Source organism: Lathyrus oleraceus, chromosome 6, assembly GCF_024323335.1.
Source record: "Lathyrus oleraceus cultivar Zhongwan6 chromosome 6, CAAS_Psat_ZW6_1.0, whole genome shotgun sequence".
Lineage (NCBI taxonomy): Eukaryota > Viridiplantae > Streptophyta > Magnoliopsida > Fabales > Fabaceae > Lathyrus > Lathyrus oleraceus.
In genome coordinates, this window is record NC_066584.1 from 381,251,514 (window position 1) to 381,260,165 (window position 8,652).

The window sequence follows — 8,652 nt, forward strand, 5'->3', positions numbered from 1 at the left end:
GTTGAAAAATTGTGATGAATAGATGATGTGGAAATTGTAATTGAATCTGTATTTGGGTTAGTTGTGATTTTCCGAACGTATAGCTCTTTACGGAATCGGAATCGGAGGTCCGGAAGTCCTCCAACGGCGGAAAATACGGAGAATTCTGCATTCTGCTTCGTGTTAGCGCAGGAACAGCTTTCTGTCTTGCGTTAACCGGTTAACCCAGGGTGTTAACCGGTTAACACTGTTAGGAATTGTGAAGTATTGCTGTTTTGCTTGCGTTAACCGGTTAACCCAGGGCGTTAACCGGTTAACACGGTTGTGATTTGTGAAAATTGCTGTTCTGTTTGCGTTAACCGGTTAACCCAGGGCGTTAACCGGTTAACACTGTCAAGTTTTGCCAGAAAGCGTGTTTTGTGTTGCGTTAACCGGTTAACCCAGGGCGTTAACCGGTTAACACTGTTGAAAAGTGGGAAAATTGGTATTTTAAATGTTGGGTACATATGTGATGGTTGGCCTATATCGGTATGCGATATAGTAGGGATCATTTCCCGTTGTTTTGAGTAGTATAGGTATTAGTAGAGTGTGCTAATATTGTGATTGATTGATTGACATGACATGATATGATTATGTGATAAATATGCTGATGATGTGTGAAAATATGCATAATGTTGTGAATGTATATATTATGCATGTGTTGGTGAATGGACTGTTTTATGGCTTAGAGTGTGAGCATATGTCCATTGTGGATTGTTGTTGATGTTGCATTGCTAGGTGAATTAGCATGCATATTGTGGCCTTTATGGTGGTAGCTAATTCCCATGGTGAGGAATTAGTAAGTAAATCATTGTAGATTGTTGTTGATGTTTGCATGCTAGGTGATTAGCGTGCATAGCATAGCCCTTGGGGTGGTAGCTAATTCCCATGGTGAGGAATTAGTGAGTGAGTCACTAGGTCTCAAATGAGTGGGACTAGTGGGCTTGGTAGCCGTATCTGGATTTGATCGGTGAGGTTGAACTATATGTTTACGAATAGTCGGTACCGCATGCATGGAGTCTCATTGCATAATGTATGTATGGCGTGTAATATGAATGGATGTATTCCAATATTATACGTGTGTTTGTGTTGGCATTGAGTATGAGTATGAATTGTGTTGGTATTGAGTATGATAATTGAGTTGATGTGCCGTTACTGAATGTGTGATATGATTAGGGTGATTGATGTGTTATTTACTTAGCATTACATGATATTTTATAATGCTTATTATATCGATTGAGGAACTCACCCTTACAACTATGTTTCAGGTAACGAGCAGTGATTGAGTAGAAGCTAGTGCTTGGAGTCTAGTGTAGTCTCCTTAGTGGGTCATGCTCTGATAGATGTAACATCGGGACGGAATGTTTTACCTGTTGAATAATTTTACATGTAATGTGTTACATATTTTGCATGATTGATTTGATTTCTATCCGCTGCGTATTGTGCAAATGCTTTATGTTTTGAATTAATAAAAGAGCATGACAGTTATTATGGTGAATGGTGTGAAATGATTGTGTGACACCCTTAATTGCATAATTACTCTGATTGATATATTGCTATTTTAATTAAATATTTGGGGTATTTTAGAAGGGTGTTACACATCACACCTTGGCATCCTCCTTACCCCTCATTCATTGGGTTTGTATTGGGAGAGATCAACAAGCACATTTGATTGTATAATACTTTATTTTCTTTTGTTTACTAACCAAAATTCCAAAAATATGTCTATATATGCCTTTCTTTCTTTTGTAGGTAGTGTGTGTGTCCACCTATGCCCTATCAAGCTCACAACTAGGGTTTGAGACCCTCAATGCAAAGAAACCAATCCAAAAATGGTTCACAATGGTTCCAAGTATCATATATGAATCTCCATGTTCTTTATTTTTCAATTTGATCAAGAGTTCATCAAGAGTTTGAAGCTTGTTTTCCTTGGAAGCCCTAATTCATCTGGGTTATCTTGTGTGACTTCCTCAGTAAGTTTCTTCAATAATTGGTCAAAGATATCAAGGGATACTTCATTTTGCATCATCTTATACATATATGATCATCCATGAGTCCCAAAGATCAAGAGAACTTCAAGTTTGCAAGTTGGCCAAAGAAGTTGAACAGAGAAAGTCAACTAGTCAAAACTAGGGTTACCTAGACCCTATCTCCTACAATTTTTGTCATATGAAAATGATTCCAAGAGAAATGTTACTCCTTATGATATCCCAAACAACTTTCATGTTGGCATAAAGATCTAATTTAGCTTGGAAAGTCATTTTTTATGGTGAAAGATTATAGGTCATTTTGTATGAGCCCTAGTTAGAAGGTCAACTTCCAAAGATCATAACTTGCTCAATTTTTATGATATTAAGAACATCCAAGTTTCATGATCAATTTCAATATGTCTTCCCCAACTTTTATTCTTTGAGAAATTTCAAATTCAGCTTGCAAGGGTATGTTCAAAGAGGAAACATTATAGGTCATTTTGGGACCTTACCATTGAACAAGTATTTCTCCTCAACTTCTAAAATCCATAACTCCCTCATGCAAGATCCAAATGGTGTTAAATTTCTGACTAATTTGAAGAGGGATGAGAGAGTTATAACTCTGATGAAGGAATTGTTTCCATTTGAAGCTCATAGAAAAAGTTATTTAAGATGGAAGGAGTGGTCATTTGACTTGGTACTTAGAAAGTTTTCAATCATGTTTGATTTCTCAAACTTCCACCTCAAAATTCATAATGATCCAAGCTCTAAATGAAAAGTGTTCCATATCAAAGTTGTCCCCCTTTATGTTACCTTTCCAAAACATCCAAGATCACTTCATTTGGAGAAAAATTCAAGGACTTACGCATGGTTACTCTTCATGGTTCCATTTGGATGATTTTCATGACCAAATTACAATTGCATGACCTCATGTTAAGCTTTCAGCATCATTCATGCACATGTGTGGGCCTTTTCCAATCATCTCATGGGCCTATCACACGCTCATGCAAGCATGCACCAATATTTCCAATTTTCTCCAAATTTTCAAGGGTGTGAAAAGCAATGCAAAACCCTATAAATACATGACCATTATGATCAGAAGGGGGTCCAAACAGTCCGCTTTTTTTTACTGCGCTAACGTGTGAAAATATTAACAGTGTCTCTTTTTATAAGTTTGATTTTAATATAAACTATTTATATGATGATGAAATATATGGTATTTATTCAGATAGATATTAAGTTTTGTTTGCAATATATAATATTCTTTGCATTAAATTTTGTTTGAATTGAGAAAACAGCATTGTGACGTGACTTTATTCAATCGATTTTTTCAAGCAAATCAATAATGTGAGTGAAATAATTTGATGGTTAGGAATACCGTATTATGAAAAAAGGAAATAGGTGACACCAAAATTAAGTTTTGCCTTTATATATTGTTATAGATTGTTCAAAATCATAAAAAAAAGTTAGATAAAAAAAATATTTCTCACAATTTATTAAACAAATAAACATAAACATTAAAAGAGAGACATTAAGTGACATTGTTAATATAAACAAATTAAGGTTGAATGTCTCACTTCAAGTAACTTATTCTATATAAATACATATATAGTGTAATTCAGTTATAATAATCAATAATACAATTACCTCTCTCCCTCCCTCCCTCCCCTTTCTCTCTCTTTCTTATTTGTGTTTTAGATTTGTTCTATTTTCTCTTCTTCTTTGCTCCATTGGCAATTTTTGTAATTAATATCATTATCGATATAGAAAAAGATAAATTATAGAGAAAACATAGTTAATGATTTAAGTAATTTCTAATAACCATTTTTTTTCAAATCACTACAACAATATAAATAATTTATTACAATTGATTGCTCATGTGTGAGAATCAATATTATTACTCCTTCTAAAATTTCAATAAACACAATTCTACCAAACAAAAAGAATCACTCCAATCTCCACTCTTTTTTTTTTCATCCGTGTAACTTATTTGAGTTTTTAATATGCTGGGTTAATAAATTTACAATAAATAAGAAGTAAATAAGAATTTGAAAAAAAAATGAGAAAGAAAAATCCAAAAACAAGATAACATAAAGAAAAAATAAAATAAGGAGGAACACGAAAATCTTAATATACCTAAATTTTCTAGTTTTCTAGGAGATTATACATGCAACCATTTGCAAACAAAGACTCTTCTACCATCCTTTAATCTTCTTGCAGTGTGTCTTAAACTGTTCTCTTTTTTCTACTATGTGCATCATATAAAAATCAATCAATAACACGTGTATTTTGTTATTAAACTATTAGTATGTATGCGTGTAATGTTATTTGAAAGCGAATTTGTAAGCAGTTATGAAATCAACACAATAATCTCCCACAATACTTGTTAATTTTCAACAAACAATATTTTGAAAAGATTAAAAAAACATATAAGAAAGAAAAAAGATTACATACTTTCTTCCCTTTATCTCTCTCCCGTACACATTAACATCTCCATCATATTAAAAACTAAGATTTTCAATAAAACTTCAAATTATAGTTTTCACTTATTATATGCATAATCTATTCTTGGTCTCTTTTTTCAATTCAATTGAAATGAAGTAGTTTTCTATGATAATATTTTGTACAAAACAGTATATTTGAGAGAGAGAGAGAGTTGTTTTGAAAACTTAATGAGAGTAGTTATAGATGCAATTACAGTTTTTATATAAAATAACTGATTGATTATTCTTTTAATGGAAGTTGAGGGTAATTAAGGTGATACTAAAATCATGTATTCCCTTTATCTTTAGGTATAGATAATTAAAACCAAGATCCATGAAAATCTAAATTCTCCAAAATTATTAGCACAAAATAAAATATAAAAGATAATAACTAAAAATAATGAATAATCCTCAACTTTACCATTTTTCTATTCACTATATTTCTTATTATTTGATGGAGATTTTCATTTTTTTCTCTATTGAAGGATAAATAATGACATAAATAATTTATTTATTATAAATGTGATGAAATAAAATCATCCTTTAGTTTGTGGCCGGTTTTCTTTTCAGTTATTAAACCAATTTTTTTTTCAAATAAAAAAATTATTAATAGGTAATTGTATAGGGCGGGGAATAATGGGAATGGAAAAATCAATTTTAATAATTATACATGTGATATGTTGGATAAGAAATATAACAACTTAGATTTAACTACAATAACCTTAAAGAAACTGTATCTTTTTATTGATGTTTTATTTTTAAATTTTAAAATAAAATATAATTTTTAAAGAATAAAATCGAAAAAAAAAAAATGTTAACTAAAAAATTTATATCTTCTTACCTATAGTTATTATAGATAATAATTAAAAAATAATAATAATAGAAATGATCAATTAAAAAAATTTAAAAAATAAAATCAAATGAAAATAAAGAAACAAAATCACAATGTATAAATAAAAATAAAAAATTTCGTAACAAAAATATTTCAAAAAAAAAACGCACAATTGGGCAAAATTTTCAATGCAATTTAGGTGATAGAATTACTTCAAAAGACAAAAAAGATAGGCCAAAAATTAATCAATGAGAGTAAATTATTTTTAAAATAATATAAATTCATTAATGCTCTCTATTAAATGACAATAGGAAATATTATTGTTTCTTTTAATCAATCTTGTGGCTACGTAATGCCCTATTTTTGTTTACTCAAATTTCTTTCTCAACTTTTTTTATCTATTTTTGTTTACTTCCCATCTCTGACGCAGGAACAACACTCTTTCTCTCTATTATTTATGAATAGAACACAAACTATATGAAATAGTATGATTAAATAAATAGAAGAGATAAGACATGATAGTATAACAAACATTTTTTCTTACACAAACTACATGAAATATCATGATTAAATAAGAAGAAGAGATAACATGATTAAATTGTATGAAACTATTATGCTTACACATCATTCTTTTTGATATGTAATATCATCTTTTTTTTATGTTAAATGATGGTGATTACTAAAATCCAATAGTAGTTTACATCATTTCCTTTGTCCACAATTCGCTTTCTCTTGTATTTTTCCCTTTTGCTTCTCTCTAATTTTTTTATTTCTTTTATTTTTGGTTGTGTGGTGTAGATGTTATAATAATATGGGAAGTGATAATAGGGAAAGTGAATTATTTTGGCCAATAACCGTGATTTTTAATCATAAATGACAGAAGAAAGTTAATTATAATAGATGGTTAGAATAAGGGATATAATTGGCTAGAAAATATATCATATGATTGAAATAAAGGATATAATTGAAATGAAAATAGGTCAGTCCAAAATTCCCTATCTCTTTTATCCTTTTAGAAATAGTTATAGATTTATTTATTTTATTATAATCAGATTAGTCGACTCTACCTTCTCTATGATACAAAAAAAATTCAATAATTTTTTTACAACCACTAGACTATTACATTATAGTTGTATAAATATATTTTCGATACTTTTTATTTATATTTTTTTTTCCTGGTTACTTTTCAACTTTCCTCTTTTCATTGTACGCTAAAACACATAGAGATCTATCTATACCTTGCAACAGAAAGTATGCATTAAAGCATGGTTGAAAACTATTATGATATTCCCAACATTGTTTTGGCCTAAAATCCTAAACGATATTTAAATAGTTAGATATGATGCAACAATAAACTATGATGAGCTCGAATAAATTCTCTAACATATACCACACCTGAATGTAGATTTCTGCAAGAATTTAGAGCTACCATAAAAAAAAAACATTAAAGGAAAAAAAAAATAATAAAGATATTACATTAATTTTTTGAACTCCCTCACAGCTAGTACCTCCATCAACTAGGCGAGCGGTTGGGGAAAATCACACAGAAAAATTTCATCAAACATTTAGAATGCAATAAAAGAATTACCTAAAAGATATTAAAAACCCACATAGACACATCATCAAGTGCAATAAAACATACTAAAAAAACACTCACACATTTCATAAAACATTTAGAGGGCATCAAAGTAAAAGACTTCAATTCAATTATATCCATGAAAATATCTCAGACAAGCACATGGATTTCAATAATCACATCATCATTGACAAATCCACTACCAAAAAAAAATTCCGACGTTATCAATCATATAAACTAATATTTGTATCAATCTTGATCCTTGACAAACTATAGTAAAATTCAGATAAAAGAAGGAAAACAACAATAAAACCTAATAATTTTTCATCATTTATGCTCTAAATACGCATTCAATCAAGCAAGACGGAGTTATATTTCCATGATTCTAAATACGCACACAATCAAGCAAATCATATTTAATTGACAACGAATAAGAAAAGGAAAGACGTACAAATACCATTGTGTGACTTTTCGTTGGCGAAAAAGGCGATTTTTGATGGACATAGTGAGAAGAATAAGAGTGGATCTGATTTCACGTTACAGTGTCCAGAACTTCTATGTGAATGTGGTTGAAAAGTTAGGGTTCTCAGTGGGGGAAGAAGAGACTATATGCACCACATGTTGTTTATTTTTTTGATAAAAATAATAAATAGTTTATAAAAAAGAAATAAGTTTTTTTAATTGAAAACTGCTACAGTAACCCAAGTGTCATACGTTTTATGAATATATGCACTGTCATATTTTTATTAATATTTTAATTAAAAAAATAGAAAATTGTTAAATAAATCATACTCATGACAATGAAACTACATATTTTAGAACAAACCACACACTTTATGTTCAATTTTAATATTACATAACTATAACATTATTTCAATTTAATTGATATATGAACAATTAGTGATAAATTATTATACATTTTATATGAAATATTATATTATATTATATACACTTTGTTTAATTTTATTTAAATAAAAATCAATTTAAAAAACTTATAAAAAGATAGTAAAAAGTTAATTTAATAAAAATTAAGGTACAAAAAACTTAAAAATATTACTAATTATTTTATATAAATAATTTTTAAAAATTGATTTATTATATTTTCACCTTTTGTGTTTTGAAAAAAATTATTATAATTATTATAATTAAGATTGTTGGTTGATTAATAGAATATGTATGAGCTTGACCACAAAGAAATAATACTAATACTTTTACCAACATTTGAGTTGTAGTTAGTTATAGGAATAAGTCGGGTTACTATAGGTCATGTTATATCACAAGGAGGAGTATCAGTGGATCCATCTAAAGTCGAAGCAGTTATTAATTGGGAAAAACCGAAGAATGCTTCCGAAGTCAGAAGTTTCTTAGGTTTGGCAGGTTACTATCGAAGATTTATAAAGGGGTTTTCGCAGATAGCATTACCAATGACTATACTTACCCGGAAGGAAATTTCTTTTAAATGGGATTCGAAGTGTGAACAGAGTTTCATGAGCTTGAAGGAAAGGCTAACGAATGCTCTTGTTTTAATCATCCCTGATCCTAGTAAGTCCTATGAAGTATTTTGTGATGCCTCTAAGAAAGGATTAAGAGGGGTGTTAATGCAAAGTGGTCAGGTTGTAGCCTATGCCTCTCGTCAGTTGAAGCCTCATGAATAAAATTATCTGACTCATGATCTTGAACTAGCTGTTGTTGTTTTTACATTGAAGGTGTGGCGGCATTACTTGTATGGGGTGCGTTTTGAGATGTTTAGCGATGACAAGAGTTTGAAATACT

The 8,652-nt window shown here is 29.7% G+C and overlaps 1 long non-coding RNA gene across 1 annotated transcript; it reads right to left on the reverse strand.

Annotated features, from left to right (window-relative positions):
* Positions 1-6,433: 6,433 nt before the first annotated feature.
* On the reverse strand, positions 6,434-7,499 carry LOC127098226 (uncharacterized). Its single transcript, XR_007793312.1, has 2 exons — positions 7,337-7,499; positions 6,434-6,820 (listed from the first exon to the last, which is right to left on the reverse strand). It is a non-coding gene; the product is annotated as an uncharacterized LOC127098226 (long non-coding RNA).
* Positions 7,500-8,652: the final 1,153 nt, after the last annotated feature.